Source organism: Chenopodium quinoa, unplaced genomic scaffold, assembly GCF_001683475.1.
Source record: "Chenopodium quinoa cultivar QQ74 unplaced genomic scaffold, ASM168347v1, whole genome shotgun sequence".
In the NCBI taxonomy this organism is placed as follows: domain Eukaryota; kingdom Viridiplantae; phylum Streptophyta; class Magnoliopsida; order Caryophyllales; family Amaranthaceae; genus Chenopodium; species Chenopodium quinoa.
In genome coordinates this window covers 5,921,100-5,943,186 of record NW_018744693.1, presented here as the reverse complement: position 1 = coordinate 5,943,186, position 22,087 = coordinate 5,921,100, and the positions used below count along the sequence as shown (strand labels likewise).

At 33.0% G+C, this 22,087-nt stretch overlaps 1 long non-coding RNA gene across 1 annotated transcript; it reads right to left on the bottom strand.

Moving 5' to 3' along the window:
* Window positions 1-10,257: 10,257 nt before the first annotated feature.
* On the bottom strand, window positions 10,258-12,126 carry LOC110702666. The gene is made up of 2 exons (XR_002507543.1): window positions 10,908-12,126; window positions 10,258-10,500 (listed from the first exon to the last, which is right to left on the bottom strand). It is a non-coding gene; the product is annotated as an uncharacterized LOC110702666 (long non-coding RNA).
* Window positions 12,127-22,087: the final 9,961 nt, after the last annotated feature.

The window sequence follows — 22,087 nt, the reverse complement described above, 5'->3', positions numbered from 1 at the left end:
TTATTTAATTTAATTGTTTTGATTTTATTATTTTCTTGAAGTTGCTAACGTGTGTATTTTGTTATTAGAAAGAGATACGAGACATCCAAGCAAGTACTTTAATTGTTTAATTGATATTTTGATATAGAAATCATGCTTAGATTGTTATTTTGATTCCTGGTATCATGTTAAGATGTTTTATTGCTTCCTAGTATCATGTTTAGGGTAATAATTAAGTTTCTTATATCAGTTATGATTTCTATGATGCTTCCTATTTTCTTTCCTAATATCATGTTAGTATCATGTTAGGTTTAAAGCTTTGATCTTTATATGTTTAGTGACATGCTAGGGTTTGTTATTAATCCTGTTAGTATCATGCCTAGGATCTTGTTATTAATATTATGCTTTATTTTTAACATGATTATGATTGTTATTATGATTATAATTATTATTATGATGATTATTATGTTGCTTGATGTTTGTTATTATTGTTATTTCTTGATCACCCCTTTTATGCATGTTTAAAGGGAATTTGTACTTGTAATCACGCTTAATAAGATAATTAATAATCTTGTGTAGGGCTAATATGATTATGATTCAAGTGATCGCCAATAATAGATTTATTTGTACATAAAAACAAATACCGCAAAAACTGCAGTCTATCGAGTTTTATTCCGATTTAATTTGGATTTTATCTTGTTTATTCGACCCTTCTTTTTTCTCTATAAATAGAGGTCATATATCCCCTTTTTCAATCATCAACAAGCTTGATCATCAAATCCTTCTCTCTTTCTCTCTTTTACACCAAAAATCATTCTCTTATCTCTCTCCCATATTCTAAGCCTTAATCATATATTCCTAATTACATCATTCTTCCCTTAAGCACTCCAAAGAGTTCATACTTAACCCAAAGTTCTATACTTAAACCAAGGCGTGTAAGGTAGAATTAACTGAGGGTTTGGACCAAATCAACTCTACTTTTTATTTAATTTAATTGTTTCAATTTGATTTATATTTATTGAAGTTACTAACAATTTATTCATGATGTAGCAATTTAAAGGAACGCGCGGAATGTGAGTAATTAATTTAATTACTTATTTTTTTAAATATTGCTAATATCATGAATAGTTTTATTATTATTTGATTTGACTAACGCTATTATTGTTAAATTGCTTCCAATATTAACGTTAATTCTATTGTTATTATGATCACTATATTGCATGTTTAAAGGGAATATGTAATTGAAAATCACGCGTAATAAGATAATTTGGACAACCGATTTAGGTTCCTTTTTAATCTTGTTGTTAATTAAAGTGATCACAAATATTTTAGAATTATATGTTGCATTAATATTCAACCAATTTAGCGTAATAATAGTTTGGAGCAAATTGAATATTTTGTTTGTTTGCTTTTGAGATCGCTGGAATCACTTTTCACTATAAGAATCGAGTAGAGGCCAATACGGGCGAATGTGACTCCATGACTCACTTCGTACCATCATCCCCGGTCCTCTTTTCATGGTTCCAAACCATATGGAGTTAGTAATCTCATGGATTATGAATGGGGTGTAACCTTCAAGGGTCAATCGTTGTTGCCTATCGTGGTTGCCATTTATGATCCGTGAACGGTTTACAAGTTCCTTAAAAACATATTGGCGTCTCCCTACTTTCCTTGTCCCTAATCGTGTTATGTCAATTCCCACTTTCTATGAGTGTCAAGCATATTCACAAATGCTTTTACGTAGGCGCACTTCGAGCGACGCCTACAATTTGGCGACTCCACTAGGGAGGATTCTTGGTTACTTATCGATTTGAGTGATCGGTATTTAATTAAGATGAGTGGATGAGACTTGAAAGATTCTTGAAAAATATTCCTGTGATTAATTTGGCATTTTTGCATAAGCATAGACGTTTTAACGTCGCGTTTAGGTCTGTCTCGTAGGAAAAATTGAATAACTTGAATGCGTACGAAGGAAAACAGGGCACCAGTCAGATTTTCAGACTGCCGTGTCACGGTGCAATACACCGTATGACGGTGTGCATCAACGTGGTACGGTGCTCTCTGCCGTGTCACGACAGTCTTAAAATCAGTCCGGTGGCTTGTTTTCTCTTCTCACAGTCAACTTCCTTCGATTTTTCTAAAAAAACGTGTGTGTTCTACATGCGTCTTAGCCCCGGGGGATTTAAGCTCTATCAACCAAAAAACTCTCATGGCAATAAGGGTTCATCTGAGTTATTAAATCCACCCAAACCATGGAGTCGAGTTCGATTTCATCACGAACTCGCGGAGCCGCCTGTTAGCATACACCCTCAAGGGAGGCTGCCTTGCTAACGCGTCCAAACTCTTAACCATGGTACCCTTTTTGACACCAAATAAACCTGACCATAATCGAACATAGAACTTGACCTTAGGTTGCGAACTATTTTTTGCATCATTGTGCCTACGTGTTTTATGTGTGTATATTTGGTCGTTTTGATCCTAACCTTAACGATCTTTCTTTGTCTATGGTGGATTATTTTATAACTAACGATTGTCAATGGACCGTACTCACTTAGTGATTAGCGCCAACTAAAAAAAAAACCAACCCCGTGCCACGTTAGCATCCACCGTGCCATGGGAAAGTTCACCATGTCACGGGAAAGTTCACCATGTCACGGGAAAGTTCACCGTGTCACGGTGGATTTCCAGCAAAAAAAAATAAAATATTGTCGTGCCACGTCAGAATCCACCGCGCCGCGGGGGTGTTTACCGTGTCACGGCAATTTTCACCGTGGCACGGTGAATTTCCAAAAAAAAAAAAAAAAAACAAACCTGGAAATGGTCACCGCGTCATGGCAGCTTGTGTCATGACACGGTACAGTTTTTCGTGTCACGGTGCCTAGGAAATAAGTCCAGTTAGCTTTTTTTTAGCCTTCCGTGTTAATTTGGTCCTCACGTCAGTCATTTTTGTTACTGTTCACATGTCTAGCCATACGATCATACCACGAGTCTTATAACATCACTTAATCACTCACAATTCAAGTATAGTCCACACACTTTCTTTATTTTTTTTTACTCGAGTCATACACCATGTCGTTTATGATCGTATACTAGGTTCATGCACCCCCATTTCCGTCATAATAAAAGATGAGTGGATTGGAGTTATTCTCACCTATTTTCAAATGAATTTTTTTTCCTATCTTGAGCAATGTATCAAACAATTAAGTGCGGTTGTTTTATTTCACAGCACTTGGTCAAGGAGCAGGGGTAAATTGGTACGGTTTGAGTCATTACTACATCAACCTCTTAGACCTAAGAGGCGTTTAAAGAGAACTTTGCCATCTCCACGTCATTCATCACCTTCAAACTACTTTCAGTTTGTCCCAATGGCCACTAAGGAAGATATTGAGAACATTAACAAGTCCATTGAGACAATGTCTAACATGTTACAAGCACTCACTACCAGAGTCAACACAGTAGCAGCAAAACAATGTTACCGCGGCTGCAATGAACAAGATCAAAGAGCAAATGAGCAAGATTTCTGAGGATTTCACCTATGTGGAACGGCCTCCCACTCCCTTGGATATGAAGGACAGACTTCCTGAGAAGTTCTCCACTACTGATATCCCCAAGTTCAAGCCAACTTACAACCCAATGTTCCATTTAAAGGCGTTCTTTACAACCATGGCTCTCAAGGGATTGGACGTAACACTCTTCCCTACGGTGTTCCCTCTCCTTAAAGCATACTTGCCAACAACGGTTTTATTCCCCAGATGCCAAGCGTACTGCGACTTGGCAAGATATCACCGACAGTTTCATGAATCGTTACAAGTGTAACATTCAAACTAAAACTTCTGAACGTGAACTCTCCATTCTCAAACAGAAAGAGAATGAAGGCTTCACCGCTTATCTGAACAGGTGGAAGGAAACGGCTTCAATCTTGGTATATCCTCCCAAAGAAAGAGATATGGTTCGCCTCTTTATTCAAAATCTGACTCACAATTATAAGGAACATCTCAAATTTCTTCCTTTGAACACTTTTGAAGCTGTATATGACATCGGCATCAATATCGAGGATGAGCTAATAGACTGCTGGTAGTAGCAATAATAACACTTGGAAAAAAAAGAAGAACGACCATCCTTCTTCTTCGTCTTCTAAGCACGAAAATACTACCAACAATATAAGCCAAGTTGATCTCAATGAAGTGTTAGCTCTTGATGCTCCATTGCCCAAGAAGAAAAGAACTTACACTCCTTTAGGAATGACTTATGATGTGGCCTTTGATTGCCTTTACGGTCAAGGCTTGATCACACCTATTGGGCCATTCCAAAGCCAAAACCTGAAGAAAGGAGCGCCAAATGGAATCCCAATGTCCATTGCAAGTACCATCAAGGAAGGGGCCACACTACAGAGCAATGTTGGAATTTGAAGGACGTCATTCAAGACTTGGTGGATGCAAACAAACTTCTTGTCCCTCCAGGCGGCAAGAAGTAATGAACACCAGGCGCACAACAGATCCTTTGTGCAAGATTTCATGATTTTTTTATCATTCATCTCCATTCCCCCATTCATGTCTAGCATAGGTTTTCCATTTCAAATTTTTATATGTTTCATGTGTTTCGTTCACCTTTATTCCATTAATAAAATGAGCAATTTCCTTTACATCTTGATCATACCATTTTTCATTCACTCATCCTTAAAAAAAATTAAAAAAAAAACAATTACCGAACTAAACACAAGGTACACCAATGATTTGAGGCACCTTTGCAACCCTGTCATTCCCTGTTACCCATTCAATCACATTCCATTTCTTCATCAACCACTTTGATCCTCGTCTAATGATTGACCTTTTTTATTCAACCCACATTCACTTAACCCTGGGATTGGAAGATGTGTAATTGTATAACATTCAAAAATCAAGTAAAAAAAAAGTAGCAAAGCAACAATAAAACAATGTCTAAAGGCAAGTGTTCCAATGTCTTTGATATGAACACGTCTCAAATTGTGTCTCTCATCGAGTGCTTGGTACCGTGCTTGAGAAACATGAATGCTAAGTGAGAGATGGACCGCATGATCTGAGATTGCCTACATTGATTCCAAAGAATAAAAAAAAAAAATTCAAAACAAAAAAAAGAATGAAAATAAACTTGCAAAATTCAAAATTTTCAAATTCACAATTACACATCTTAGGGATTCTCTCGGGTCTTGAGCCTTTTACCCTTTTCTTCTTTAAACCATCAGCTTAACCACATTACAACCCTTGAAAGACCTCTTTGAGGTGCACATACACTTGTGTAAAGTTCGGCTAGAGCTACGTTCGGCCTGATTCCTAACGGATACGTAGGCAACCTCACATCGAGGTGCGGCCACATTCATATGCATGATCGAGTCAAAGAATATCCAATGCTTATTCCTATGACCCTATCCACCTAGAGCTAGACTTGGGGGGCTTGAACCTACATAATTAAGCCTACCTAGCCTAAAAAGTCACCATCTTGACTCTTCTCACATATATTTCCCTCACCATAGGCTTTGCAGCCTCACCTTAGTATCGCTTTCACACACTTCTTTCACACATACATATCCATATCATCTTTCCCTTAGGAACCCTTTATCATGAAATCTTGTTTCCCTATCGCGCATGCTTCATCATCTTTCAAGACAACATTCATTAGAAGAAACGTTGAATACTTGCTTAGTTTCCTGACCTGTGCAATGTTCATTGTTTCATGTATCTCATAATATCAATGATTTGTAATCATACAAATCATATCATTCTTAGCTCCTTGACCTAAGAAACGTTCATAATCACTTCATCTATATACGTGCTTAGCTTCTAGACCTAAGTGATGTTCAAGATCGCTTCTTAACACCATATATGATGCTTAGCTCCATGACCTAAGTTCATTCATCTATCGTGTCACATGATGTAATTGTCCTTAGCCTCCTGGCCTAAGGACATGCATCATGCATACATTATCTTCAAGAAAAGAAATTCAATCCATACGATTCATTTTTGTCTTGCTCAACGAGGAAGTTCAAACTTTCTTCCCTTTTTCATGTCTTTTCTTTTGGGGAAGTTCAAAAACTTTTTTAAAGTTTTCTCGTCGAGGGAAGTTCAAAAATAAAATTTCAGTTTTCACGTCTTTCTTTTTTGGGAGAAAGTCGGTACCCTCCACTTGTCTCATGACAAAAATGACGTAAAATTTTTGCTTTTGCATTTTAGGTTGCTTGTGTTTGCACACACACACCATTTACACACACAACCATAAGTTATACACATGTCATGTCATGACAAGTCAAACTTGGTCAAGTCAGTTGGTCAAGTCAATCACAATCTATACGAGTCCCTTGGAAAATTTTATTTTACAGGTCCCAATTACAACCCACGTTCGGGGACAAGCGAACCATCTACAGCCCACGTCCGGGGACAAGCGAACCATCTACATCCCACATTTGGGGACAAGAGGACCATCTACAACACACGTCCGGGGACAAGCGGACCATCAACAGCCCACGTCCGGGGACAAGTGGACCATCTACATCCCACGTCCGGGGACAAGCGGACCATTTACAGCCCACGTTCGGGGACAAGCGAACCAACTACAGCCCACGTTCGGGGAAAATCAAACCACCATCATTTCATGATGCAAGGTTCTTGATACACAGAGACTTGCAATCTCATCATCTGTCGACTTTCCTCAAGCATGGAAAGTATTATCCGATGGATTTCTTCAAGCATCGAAAGCTGCCAAAATCATCTGTCGACTTTCTTCAAGCATGGAAAGTATTATCGGTGGGTTTCTTCAAGCATAGAAAAACACCAAATTCATATGTCGACTTTCCTCAAGCATGGAAAGTATCATCCGGTAGGTTTCTTCAGGTTAGAAAGCTACCAAACTCGTCTGTCGGCTTTCCTCAAGCATGGAAAGCCTTTCAACAAACGTCATCCGGTGGATTCCTTCAAGCATAGGAGGCTACCAAACACTTTTGTCACTGATACACTGGTGTCAGATAAGCATTCTATCCCTTTACTCTTTTATATGTAGATTTAACATTTTTCTGCAGGTATCGGTGTATATAGAGTGATTTAGGATCGCAGAACGTCTTAAATCATTCTCCGTCCCAATCGAATAATTTGACTATCGTTTTCGAAACTAACGTTTCTACAAACTCAGTCAAAGTGGGGGCTTCTGTAGACACCTAAAAATGTCTCCCCAAAACCAAACCCGATGATGAAAAACCTTTCACCGCCATTATTGGTCGGGTTGAGTATTTAATCTTGGAGTGCTTAAATCCATATTTCCATTTCATAAAAATCCCCAACTCCTAGCCCATTTCCCCGAACCATAACTTATTTTCCTCTTTTCGTGCCTTTAAACCCAAAATAATTCATTTTGTGTCCTTTAAAATCAATCATTCCGTGTCCTTTTTATAAAAACGTTTAGTCAATTTGTTTTGGTCCATAATTTGTGTCCAATGATTAAATATTTTGATGGGGTTTGAAAAGAGCTTTCCAAAGATATATTATAAGCCCAAATCCGAGTTATAACGATAAAGTTATGACCAAAATATTAAACTGAGCTCAAACCGAACCTAAGCCCACCTTACCTACGACCCAATAATCATGTGGAGGGTCCAAATTATTTGATCTCATTCCTAAACCAATTAGGATTAATTAGAAAATTCTATAAGTTTCTAAAATATCTGAATTATCCTTTTGAAAAGATAAGATTAAATAGTTTGAAATTGAATAAAACTCCTTTTTTTTAAAGTCCTAATTCTATTCGAATTGATAGACGTTCAAAGATAGACAGATATTATTTTCGTGACTCATAGATCCAAATATTTGATGTTTGGATATCCCTTGAAATTATCTTTCCAATGATATATTATTATATCAATTCCGAGCTATAACAGAAAAGATATGAATAAAATGTCAAACTCTATCCAAAACTGACACCGTCTCACTATTTCGTTCATATCTTTTATTCTACACAATATTTTGATCTGATTCTAATTGGGTTAGAAAGTATAATTCAAGAGCTTTCCAAATATATCTTATTTATCTTATTCCTATATCTGGATCAAAAGATATGATAAAAACAAAAACCGCAAAAATTGCAGTCTATCGAGTTTTATTTCGATTTAATTCGGATTTTATCTTGTTTTTTCGACCCTTCTTTTTTATCTATAAATAGAGGTCATATCTCCCCTTTTTCAATCATCAACAAGCTTGATCATCAAATCCTTCTCTCTTTCTCTCTTTTACACCAAAAATCATTCTCTTATCTCTCTCCCATATTCTAAGCCTTAATCATATATTCCTAATTACACCATTCTTCCCTTAAGCACTCCAAAGAGTTCATACTTAACCCAAAGTTCTATACTTAAACCAAGGCGTGTAAGGTAGAATTAACTGAGGGTTTGGACCAAATCAACTCTACTTTTTATTTAATTTAATTGTTTCAATTTGATTTATATTTTATTGAAGTTACTAACAATTTATTCATGATGTAGCAATTTAAAGGAACGCGCGGAATGTGATTAATTAATTTAATTACTTTTTTTAATATTGCTAATATCATGATTAGGTTTATTATTATTTGATTTGACTAACGCTATTATTGTCAAATTGCTTCCAATATTAATGTTAATTCTATTGTTATTATGATCACTATATTGCATGTTTAAAGGGAATATGTAATTGAAAATCACGCCTAATAAGATAATTTGGACAACCGGTTTAGGTTCCTTTTTAGTCTTGTTGTTAATTAAAGTGATCAGAAATATTTTAAAATTATATGTTGCATTAATATTCAACCAATTTAGCGTAATAATAGTTTGGAGCAAATTGAATATTTTGTTTGTATGCTTTTGAGATCGCAGGAATCACTTTTCACTATAAGAATCGAGTAGAGGCCAATACGGGCGAATGTGACTCCATGAATCACTTCGTACCATCATCCCCGATCCTCCTTTTGTGGTTCCAAACCATACGGAGTTAGTAATCTCATGGATTATGAATGGGGTGTAACCTTCACGGGTCAATCGTTGTTGCTTATCGTTGTCCCTTAATCGTGGTTGCCATTTATGATCCGTGAACGGTTTACAAGTTCCTTAAAAACTTGTTGGCGGCTCCTTACTTTCCTTGTCCCTAATCGTGTTATGTCAATTCCCACTTCCTATGAGTGTCAAGCATATTCACAAATGCTTTTACGTAGGCGCACTTCGAGCGACGCCTACACGTCCCACAATATATTTTCTGTTTTTCTATTTTAGAGACCTGAAAAGTTGTTCCTTTTTTTACTTTGAATAGTATGTAAAGACCATTATACCCTTTTTTTTACTTTATTCATTAAACATCCTAATTTACCCTTAACTTATACTTGCATTGTACTTTTTAAACTTTATCTCTCTAACTTTTGTCTATAATTGTACTTTTCACTTTTTTCCTCTTAATTTATCCACTTGCCTTGTAATTTTGTCTAACTGTTGTCTAGATTTTTCCGCTTCTCGTACCATTTCTTAAATATCGTGAAAAAAACACAATAGGAACTATATTATGGGGCGGAGGAAGTGTAATATATGGTTTTGTTAGATCGCAAAGAAATGTGACTTACATGTATGCAGCATAGATCTCAAGAAGATTTTATCCATTTGAATTATTGAGGTCCCTTAGGGTAAAGCATATTGATTTTGGCTGTCTCCGTCATTTCAACAACATTCATAGACTTTTAATTGTATGTTAGAAAATACCTTACAGATTACGAAATATCATATCATCACCAACTCCCCTTGTTCTATCAATAGTCCCATCACATGTTTAAATGTATATTGGTAAAACTTATATGCGTTGTCCTCACTCGTTGCAATAGCTTAAAGGTAAATATTGTTAATGACCTTAATTAGTATTGTGTAAGTGCTTCTTATGCTAATGAGTAATTCCAACTTTCTCTTCTTGATAAACAACAAGCGTTTCTCACACTAGTAGAAAAAACAAGATTGGCACCAGTTCAAAACCCCTCAATGCCACCGGTTTTGAACCAGTGAGTAATTGAGGGCTGCTAATAATCGCATGAAAAGCCACCGGTTTGAACCGGTGGGAAAACTTGTTATTGGTACCTGTTCACCGGTGCCAAAAATACCCAAAAAAATATATAATTCCCCCCTTTTGTCACCGGTTAACCGGTGCCAAAAATGTCCAAAAAAATTGTCTTTTTTCACTTAAAAATTAGCAGAAAACTCATACAACACCAAATATAATTGAAATTCATAATCAGTAATTACACACCAAATGCTACACCAAATATAATTGAAATTCATAATCACCAAAATGTTATATATATACATAATACATTAATACATAATATAATTGAAATTCATAATCAATAATTTTACACTTGCCAAAAACAAAACAAACAAAATAAATGGATTCGACGAGAAGCAGAACAGCATGAGCTCAGTAGCTGAATTGCAGAAGCAGTATCCGCCATCAATTTTCTCCTCCGACCCTGAATTCGACGAAGATGACTCACGAACTAAAAATAATAATAAATAAAAAAGCCAGAAAACTCAAAATTATAAAAAAAAATTGAAAAAAAAACCCACTAAATCCCTGGAATTTATTTTTTAAAAAACCCAGAAAACTCAAAATTAAAAAACCCTGAAAACACATGCATGTACCCAAAAAAAATCGATTAATTAACCCAAAATTAAACCCAGAAAAAACGAGAAAATCAAATTAAAATACAAAACCGATCAAATTCGAATAATTATACCCAGAAAAATCGAGAAAAATCCAATTAAAATCCAAAAATCGATTAAATAAACCCAAAAAAGTCGATTAAATCCAAAATCGATTACTCAAACCCAATATTAAATCCAACAAAATCGATTAAAATCGAATTAAACCTATAAATTAAAACCTAGCTTTGAATAATTATACCTAGAAATTGTTGTTGATGTTGATGTCGGTGGGCTTTGCGGTGCCGGTCGAAATTTATGGTGTGATGATGTGGTGGTGGTGGCGTCTTTGCGACAGTGGTGTTGCTGTTGTTGCGGAGATGAAAAAAGATCTAAGGGGAGATGAAAAAAGATCGAAGAGAGAGAGAGATGAGATCGAAGAGAGGAGATCGAAGGGAAAGAGAAGGGAGAGGAGAGAGAAGGGAGAGGAGAGAGAGGGAGATCAGAGGAAATAAGGAATGAAGGAGGCGGAGAGAGAAGCAAGTTAGGGACTTTAGGGTTATAAAGCTGAGAGATGAACCGGTTTTTTTTTTTTTAACTTTTGCCACTAGTTCAAAACCGGTGGGATTAACATTTTCCCCACCGGTTCGGTTTGAACTAGTGGCAATACTCTTCTCTTAAAATCCCTCCCATTTTTCCCACCAGTTCTTAAGAACCGATGGCCAAAACTCGGTGCCAATTACCATTTTTCTACTAGTGTCATGAGGGTAAATTTGGAATTATCTGTTAACAAAGTGAACCTAATGTTACCCCCTTGTTCAACTTACCCCCTTTTGCAATTTACCTCTGTCGTGAGTACTGCCCAGAATATAGTTCCCACCTCCGACGATAAATCATCGAAAGTAGGAGACCAATTCGAGGTGTCGATCAATTAAAAGGATGGCTAGAAGTAGGAATAAGCTTCAATGGAGGAAATTGAGTCTAAAAGGAGGAATTCAAACTTGATGACAGCTTCAATGGAGGAATTCAAGCTCGATGATAGCTTCAATGGGGAAGGTCACCCTTACCTTTTGGGGTTGATCATGCCATAAATTATTTTACCTTTCTTATTAGGTTTTTCGTTTTATTTTGGCGGCGAATCCGCCTATTTTTGCTGCCTATAATGGTGGTTGTCCCCGGTGTAGACGAAAGAGGAAGATGATGGTGTCGGTGGGGACGAAAGAGGAAGGTGATGGTGGAGGTTTTTGTTGTCGATGGAGGTCTTTGTGTTGGTGGAGGTGGAGGTGAAGACAAGGTTGCAATGGAACGCCGCTAACGTTACCATCTAACGTCGTCTGCAATAGTCCACGTGACTTGCCTCAATGGAACTCATAGTAAGCATTTATTCAGCTTTAAAAACCATTTGTTTACAATTCCCTAGGCGTTTTTATTACACATTTGCCACTAGAGAAACATTTCTTGTTTCTCAAGAAGAGAAACTAGGGCGCCCCCTATGCCAATAGTAACTTATGTTACTTTACTCTCCTTTCGTTTGTTGTAAACTCAGTTTCAATTTAATTACTTCCTCCGTGTTTTAATAACTGTTACAGTTTAACCGGCACATAATTTTAGGCAATCTAATTGACTTAAATAAAATAAGAGATGAGAGGGGTAATTTGAGTATTAAAAAATTGTAAAAGAAAGATAATGGGGTTAATAATTTAATGAAAAGTAATGAATTTGAGAGGAAATATATAATAAAAAAGTAATAGTAGGTTTGGGTGAGGATCATAAGAGGAGAGAGATATAATATTTAAAAGTAATTTTTAGTTGTTTTTTTTATAAAAAAAATCTAAAAAACTTACAAAGAATTGATACAAGCTTTGGTGTATGGAAATATCTAAAAATATTTAAAACATGTTTACTTAAAACCTTTAAATTAAAGGCCACATGTTTCATAATTAGTCGATCACTAGGTTCGATTCCGTGCTATGCGCGATAATTTCTACCATTTATCATTAGTTTAACATTGTGTCTAATTAAAAAAATTTAAATGTAATTGCAATATAAAATGAAAGTTTTGTAATTATTACAAAATAAAAATAAAATTATATCATACTAAATAAATACACTAAAACTTAAGGAGTATTACATACACAACTAATAAAAAGTAATTATAAAATACATACATCAAAAAGTTATATATAGAAAAATATTATTGTTTGGTATATAGTTTTGTATTAAACAAAAGAGTAATATATTTGTGGAATGTGTATAAATAAAATATACATATTTCATAGGAAGGGATTAATTTCAAGTGTAATACTTCATATTAAATATTCTCTAAGAAAAACAAAATAACTTGTCACCAAAAAAAAATGTTTTGGAGGAAATTTTTTTAACAAATGGATGACACGTGTCATTTCTGGTTTCTCATTTAGTATATAGCTATAGATAGTCAGTCATTGATTTTTTCTACGTAGATATTGATCATCAAAATAATTTTCTTGGCAAAAATAATTAATAAAAATCTTATGTTGATAATCTATATGATATTTTCCTAAAGATGTGATTGTTTATTATTCTTTCTATATTTAAATATTTGGACAATAATTAATTTATTACAATTAAAGTCGTTATTTATAAAAGATTTTCTAGAAGGAAATAAAAAAAATTGTGGTTAAAAATCTTATGTTGATAATCTATATTCCCTCTGTGTTTTTTTAAAGTGTTATAGTTTGACCGGCACATAGTTTTAGGCAATTTAATTGACTTAAATAAAATAAGAGGTAAGTGGGGTAATTAGAGTATTAAAAAATTGTAAAAGAAAGATAGTGGGGTTAATAGTTTATTGAAAAGTAATGAATGTGAGAGGAAAGATATAATAAAAAAAAGTAGTAGTGGGTTTGGGAAGGGACCATGAGAGGAGAGAGATATAATATTTTAATATAGCTTTTTGACAAAAAAGGAAGTGTAACACTTAAAAAAACACGGAGGGAGTATGATATTTTCCTAAAGATGTGATTGTTTTTTAATTCTTTCTATAATTAAAGATTTAGATAATAATTAAATTATTACAATTTAGGTCATGTTCCCATACGTTTATTTTCAGTTCAGTTCAGTTCAGTTCAGTTTATGTCTAATGATATTGCTAATGATATAAAGCCAAATTTCATTCTTTTAAGCTGTTATTACAAAACCTATAATAATAATAACAAGCTCTTTCCGTAGTGTTCTTTGTTATCAATTGGGTGTTCCTTTGTTCTCCGTTTAACACCGTGTTCTGCTTGCTCAAGGGTTTTTGATGGAGATATTTATGGGGATCATGCAGTGTCTTGTGCTGGGATGGTAGGTATTAAGCATCGGCACAACGTTGTTCGTGACACCCTTGTTGATATTTGTTTTCGGTCCAGGATTTCTGCTCGAAAGGAGGTTAACGTTGGGTTAACTGGAGGGAACGACAGGGCGCTACGGCCAGCAGATGTGTTGCTTTATTCCTTGGATAGAGGTCGTGGTGTAGATGTCGACTTAACGGGGTCTTCACCTTTGACACAAATCGGGGTTGTCTAACTTCGTTCCTGGTCGTGTTGTGTCGGTGGCAGCTCTGCGAAAGCGGGACAAATATGGAGCACGTTGCGGGCTATTGGCTATGGTTTTCTTTCTTTCTCCTTTTCTTCGTTAGGGGAATTAGATAAGGATGCTATTGCGTTGCTGAAACGGGTTCAGGCGTTCGCTAAGAATCAGAATATTGGTGTTCGTGCAGCTGCTCACATCTTCAGTAGGATCGTGTTTGCTATAGCTAGAAGGGTAGGGACCTAGATTGTATCTCGGCTCCCTACCAATTTCTTGTAAATTGATTGAATTTGTAGGTTTTAATGATGATGATGATGATGATAATAATAATAATAAGAATAATAATAATAATAATAATAATAATAATAATAATAATAATAATAATATAACTAATATATAAAGCTAAACTTTTAGCCAGGTCTCGAAATAGTGACACTTGGCATTCTAACTTTTCGCCAAGTGTTGCGCCACCTTGGATAGATTTAAATAGATTCATAAGATAAAAAAGTTGTTAAAAATTCTTTTTTCAATCAAATTAGGATAGAACTTTAGAATAAGATGGTTAGTTTAGAGTTTTATTTTCGATAAAATACCAATAATAAACTTATAATTAGGCCACAAGACAACATCGTATAACATTTTAACTTTTCGCCAAGTGTCGTACCACGTTGGATAAATATAGATAGCTTTATATAAAAAAAAAAGTTAATTAAGAATTCTATTTTTAATCAATTAAATTGAATTATAATATAATTTTATCTTAAAATTCCATAAACAACCTTGGCATCGCACGTGAGACAAAACTAGTAATAATAATAATAATAATAATAATAATAATAATAATAATAATAATAATAATAATAATAATAATAATAATAATGATACAATTCATTGTTCAAATGGTTATATTTTTTTTATACACATTTTTACTGTTAAACTCATTGGCAAATTGAGAGTACTACACAAATTAAACTAATTTTATTTTTTAATTAAACAGGTATATGTTTTTAAAATGTTTTGGGGTTTCAATTCATGTTATTACTATATTTTCCATAAATATTTTAATAATATAGTGTATTTTTCTTAAAATTTTAATATGTATATTTATATATACACATATGTATAATAATAAATAATCAAAGATCACTACTACGTAGTTAAAAATCACTAATTAATAAGTTTAGTTCAGTTCAGTTCAGCCAAGTTCAGTCAATGAGAACAGGCCCTTAGGTTGTTTTTTTTTTTTTTTTTTTTTTTTTTACAATTTAGGTTGTTATTTCTTATTTATATTTAAGTTAACTTTTTTTTTAACCTCTTTAAACTTTACTTACAAAATATTTTCTAAAAGGAAATTTAAAAAAAAAAAAAAATCCAAGGACACAGTAGGGTAAAAATTATTTAAGTCAACTTTTTATATTTATTAATTGATGATTATTGATTATTGTATTGTGAAATAAGGGGGAAAGATGAGAGAATTGATCTGTCTATATTATTCCATATATTAGGGGTATATATACACAGAATATAATAAGTAGGGTTTGCTTAGATAACAATAAACCCTAGATCTAGAATAATCCTGAAACTTACAAAGAGGATAATGGATATCCACACAATATTTTCATAACACTCCCCCTTGGATGTCCATTATCGAATATTGTGCCTCGTTAAAACCTTAATAGGAAAAACCCAATGGGATAAAAACCTAATTAAGGAAAAAGAGTACAACATTCTTCGAAATACGCTCGAGATGCTGCCTCATTAAAAACCTTACCAGGAAAACCCAATGTGGGACAAAACCATGGTCAAGGGAAAAAGAGTGCAGCGCGTATTTTCTCCCCCTGATGAATACATAACTTGAGATCTTCTAGTGCCGCAACAATGAATCCAATATGTTGTATATCTTCTCATATGCAGTAAAATATCACTTATTGATATGATCTTCGATCCTCCTAAACTGAAATTGCATCTTCAAGTCTTCACGTTAACATGTGAAGTGTCTTCATTTCACCATACATGTGTTTATCTCTAATATCAATATTTCAAGTCTCTGTTTAACAGTTGATTTAAAGGTTAAACTTATGCGGTTATGACTTCTTCTGGAAGTCGTTATTGATGATCATTATTTGATCAAACATTCATTAATAATAATTTGATGAAAAGCTTGATATTATTAATGTCATTTTTCAATCTCATATGAATTATAATATAACACATGTAATTATATACGTTAATCATGGTTCTTCTGGACCATAAGAAAACATTCTCACGCATAAGTATTCCATTGATACTCTTTAGATGTTTCATAATTGACACGATAGCTCTCTTACAAATACAAGTAGTAAATCTCATTAACTCTCATATGCTCAACTTCAGGTTGAGATGTCAATGATGTAGTTACATTGAATTTTCAAGAGTTTGTTAGTAATTGCAATATTCAAGAATATAAACTTTGTAGGCCTGGATATTTAAATATGTCGTATATAAGTTCTCAGGAACTCATCTTACATGATTCATAACATGCAATTAAATCAGTGTCATCAATAATTATAAGCCCGTTGGAATATAAATATCTCTTTCTAATTTTCATCAAAGTTGTAAATATGTCTTACTATACTTTGAATGAACATTCACATAAACGACAGTCATGGTAAGAAACTAATGCATACAATATGAGATATAGAACACATGATAACATATTAACATATTAAACAAAATATACAGTGAGTAATACATCTAACAACTTCATACATATGCAATAAACCATTAACTTATGACTTACATGTACATGAATATAAGACTCAAAATGATGCAAAACACTGTACAGTGTGGATTTAAAAATCCATATTTCATTGGACTTCGGGTTCATGATAAACTTATGATCATTTCATTATGTCGACATCAAAATGTACATATATTTCAGATCTCTTATTCACTAGTCCATTCCATTATGCATATGCATATTATTCATCGGTTCCATTGTGTACCGGTATCATAAAATTCCTTTAACTTACATTTCGCATGCTATTTTACTATGATATCTGAATACATTTCTCATTGGTACCATCATAAATTTCTTACATCATACACCATCTATTATAATAATTCAGATATCTATACCACTTTTAGGGTATTTCATACACTAAGGTATTTATATACTATTACACTATTAGTGTCAACTGCACTATCTTGCCAAATATCATATCTATTAGACATATCATTATATATATATATATATATTTTTTAATTGGAACCGATCATACAATCTTCACTTTAGGTGTAGTGATTCAAGTATAATTGGCAAGATTCTATCTCAATGTATACACATAATTAATATGACCAAAATGTATCTTCAACGCTATGCAACATGAGTCATAACTGAATACAAATCAAATCATAAATGTGCAACATATCTTGATAATATATATACAAAAGTTGGCATATAACTTTTCAAACTACTATTATAGGGATCATATTTTTTTTTTTATTAATTTTTCCAACTTTTGCTAATTCTTCTTCTCCCCCTAAGTTGGTAAAATATCTCATTTATAGGGGCGTCTTATTATATACCAACTTAGTAGACAAATTTGCATTAATAAAATTCACTTCATTAGGAGGATCACAATCAATATTAATTTCACAGAAGATTTGTATTAAACAAGTTTCATCTCTTCTGGAGAACAAATTCAATGAAGAATCATTTCTTCATTAATTTTACATTGCATGTGTATTTATTATATATTACCCTTTTCATAATATCTTCTGAAAATAATGTCAATGGGGAGATATGGGTTGTGCAGTTGTACGTTTTTCTTTCTTCTCCTATTTCATATGTGCTAACATATAATAGCCCCAATCAAAAGAATTGTTATACAAGCATAAATCACTTGCTCATAATTCTAGTAGGTGATGATCTTCTGGATCTTTAAGACTTAAATAGTGTATTTGGTGAGCTTCTGATCACTTGATAGTTAACAATAATATATAAGTTATTTTGGTGAAATTCTGGTCAGCCATTAGTCCTTTATATAAAAAATCAAAACATATTAAATCTTGAAATTTCCATCAATACAAATTATTATAACTCACAATCCAAATATAACTCAATCTCAATGTTACGTCTTGCCATTCAATTCATTTTATATATTTAACATTGAGAAAGCGTCAGCACATTATCAAATGAAACTTCAGGTTTCCATGACGGGTAATTATTATTAAACTCGGATGGCCTAATTTAATTATCACATCCAATCACTTCTCTAAATTTGAACTCTGGTAAGTTTTCAACACTAGTGATCACTTTATTAAACTTACTATGTGCATGGCCATGAATGTGATGTGATGTTAGAACACCAACATGTGTTTCTTTATACAATTGGCAAGACAATTGACTAATTAATATTTTATCTAATAATTACTTATATATACTCTGCTGGAGTTTTGACTATAATCTTGATACATGTTAATCTTGTTGGACATTTCATACTCTTCTTGAGCCTTTTACATAATCATGGAACATATGAATTTTACTAAAAGTGATTTTATTCTAAAAATGTAATGAGATTTATCATTTCCTCAAATTTGTCTAATAGATGCTCCATTTCTTTTCCAAAAGTTCTTATATTTTAACTCTATTAGACTGCAACGCTTCAGACGTGTTTTAAGTTCATTAGTAACCGATATTGTCCTTCTGGGACAATAATTTAATTGGAGCATTTATAATTAGTATATGATCAATCATTTATATCCATCTTCAAGATGGTATCATTTAAAAATATTTAAATAATATGCATGTGGCCACTTCTATTAAGTAAATAGTTAATATTTGAGTATAAGTATATTCCAAACTGACCATCAATATATTTTATTATTTATATGCAAGAATTACTTACAATCTCCCCCTAATCCTTGCATATGGGGGTATGGAATGAATCAATCCAACAACCTTTAAAATCCTTTGGCAATGTCATGTATCAAGTAACGTGTTCCTTTTAGCAAAAACATTCTTATATAAAATTATACTTATAGAACACTTATCATGTTCCTCATGCCCAATAACATTCATCTTAAAAAAAACGAAACCTCTTATATTTATGGGCTTAATAAATATTACGATCATCGTTAAAGACCTCAATACATTACTATAAAAATAATCCATGATGTTTAATCCATACTCATCATAATCACATAATTTGATCAAATTAAGACTTCTTGAGCAGTTAGCTTAGGCATATTATATAACTAAATATTATGTATACCTGTTAAGAAATTTTCCACAATATTTTCTCTGCCTTTTTTCTTTTATTCCACTTCACTGTCTAAATATACAAGTGATAACAATACTCCATAAGCGTGTCCTTGATTCAAGCCAAGGATTACGTGTGCATAATCAATCTACTCCTAGTTTACATATATTTCATCTAATTATCACTTGGGATTACGTACACAATATTTATCAATATCTCCTAATATGGTGAAGTATATCCTCTAATTTTGAGATATAATTAGGAAATTATATCGTAACAATACTCCATAATAAATCAAAATTAATTTAAATTTCTTTAGAATTAAACATTTAAACCTATGTAAAAACACATGTCATCTACAATATGTAGTATAAGATATAAACATATACCATGAGAAAAATATTATAAATAAAGACTTAGGATCTAGTTTAGATAAATATATTTATAGTAGATTATCATGATGATGAATAATAGATAATCTTAGATTATTAATAATAAACATATCACATAAACATAACAAAATCATGTGATAAAGCTAATTAAGTTTGATAGCAATGAGCCAATGAGTAGGCATAATCACGAAATAAAAACAATAATAATAGCATAATTTGTTTGCTATACTTTATACAAAACCAAATACAAAGTAAACAATTAGAAGCAACAAAACTTATACAAGGTAAAACTAAGATTATTCTTGTAGTCAACCTAAACCAATGGAATAATTCATTCAACCAAATGCAATTCTAATACTTTGTAACATAGTTTATCACATGGATTAACAATCATTATTTTCTCAAAATCACACTTTCTTGATACTCACTCGACTTCAAAGGGAACTAAAGAAGTGATGAAGGAAAAACTCTCAGGTTTATGATAGTATAAAAGTACTCGAGTCTTCATTAAATCCTATAACATATATCTAATGTTCAAACTTTAAGAAGGGTTTAATTAACATCTTATGTATTTTATTGGAACTTATCTAAATCCAAAAAAATATAATCTACAACTATTAAAACAGTTCATAACTAATACACTTGAACACTCTATGATGGTGGTAAACCAGATACAATTGAAAGCAACATGTATACATTAGATCATCACATAATTTGACGGAGATTGATGATGAAACCATCAGCTAATATCATTCTCCAAAATTATAGATATTCAAATAAGACAAATTAGCCGAAACAAAACAATATTAGATATATTCAAATACGACAACTTAGCTGAAACAAATCAATAGCAATATCCCATATCTAACGAACTTCATATTTCATTCATCAAAAACAGAGCATATAAATTAATCAATCACATGACTAGTCTAATACCCTATAATTAATTAGTTTATTTTAAGAAAGACAATAATCTGACAAATTCAATAAAATATGGAGAAAAGAATATAGGGATACCCGTAAATTTGCTATTAAACTCGTCTCCTTAGCCGGGTAGGGTTGATTTTGTTTTATCATATATTTTTGCTTGAGACGACACCCAATCGACGAGACAAAGATCAAGAAGGAAGTACAATATATTGCTAAACCCAGATAACTTTCTTGCATACGATGAACTGTCAATCAAATCGAAAAGCAATTATGTATATGTATATGAATCAAAAGAATTATTAATCATTTAGAGCTTTGGTGCTGATAACGTATTGTGAAATAAGGGGGAAAGATGAGAGATTGAGAGAGAATTGATCTGTCTATATTATTCCATATATTAGGGGTATATATACACATAATATAATAAGTAGGGTTTGCTTAGATAACAATAAACCCTAGATATAGAATAATCCTGAAACTTACAAAGAGGATAATGGATATCCACACAATATTTTCATAACATATTGATGATATAAAGATCCGCCCATTTATTTATCAGACGGATCTAACCCATATTATAACTATGGCGGGTGATGGCTTTTAAAGGCCTCCGTTCCTATTTCCTATCCTACCTCTCTCAGACTCTCAGTTATTCGTTGAAGCGCACTCAACGTTCTACAATGAAGCTTTCTCCGTTGAATCTTATCGTTGTATCCTCCATTGAAGCAGCTTCTAAGGTAAGTTGTTTGTTGTTGTCATCATCATATCAATTTCACAATCTAGGGTTTATATTTGGTCCAATCTAATTTAATTATCAGTGCTTTAAGTTTAGGGCTCGTAAATTCTTAGATTATGAAACATCATATCCAAAAGATAAGAAGTTTATGAGCGTAATTTGATTATTGAATCAAATATCCCTAAAATTTTCTATTTTTCGAGATAATTCAATATGATTTCAATTCTCTTTACCCTGGGTCTAGGGCGGTTGCCCCTCATGCTCTGCCTCAGGGACGGGCCTGATTGGACCTTTTCTCCCTAAATTGTGTGATTTTTCGAGCATAATTTGATAATTGAATCAAATTTGGTTGATAATGTTTTGCATAACCCTTTAATGTTAAGACAGAACTATAAATTTGGATCCCTTTTTCCTAAAATCATGTGTTTTTTTGAGCTAATTTGATATTAAATCAAATTTGGTTACTATGCAGAACCCTTTAATGGTAAGATGGAACTATTAAATTGGACCCTTTTTTCCTAACATCATGTGATATTTCAAGCCTAATTTGATAGTCGAATCGAATTTGGTTGCTATGCAGAACCCTTAA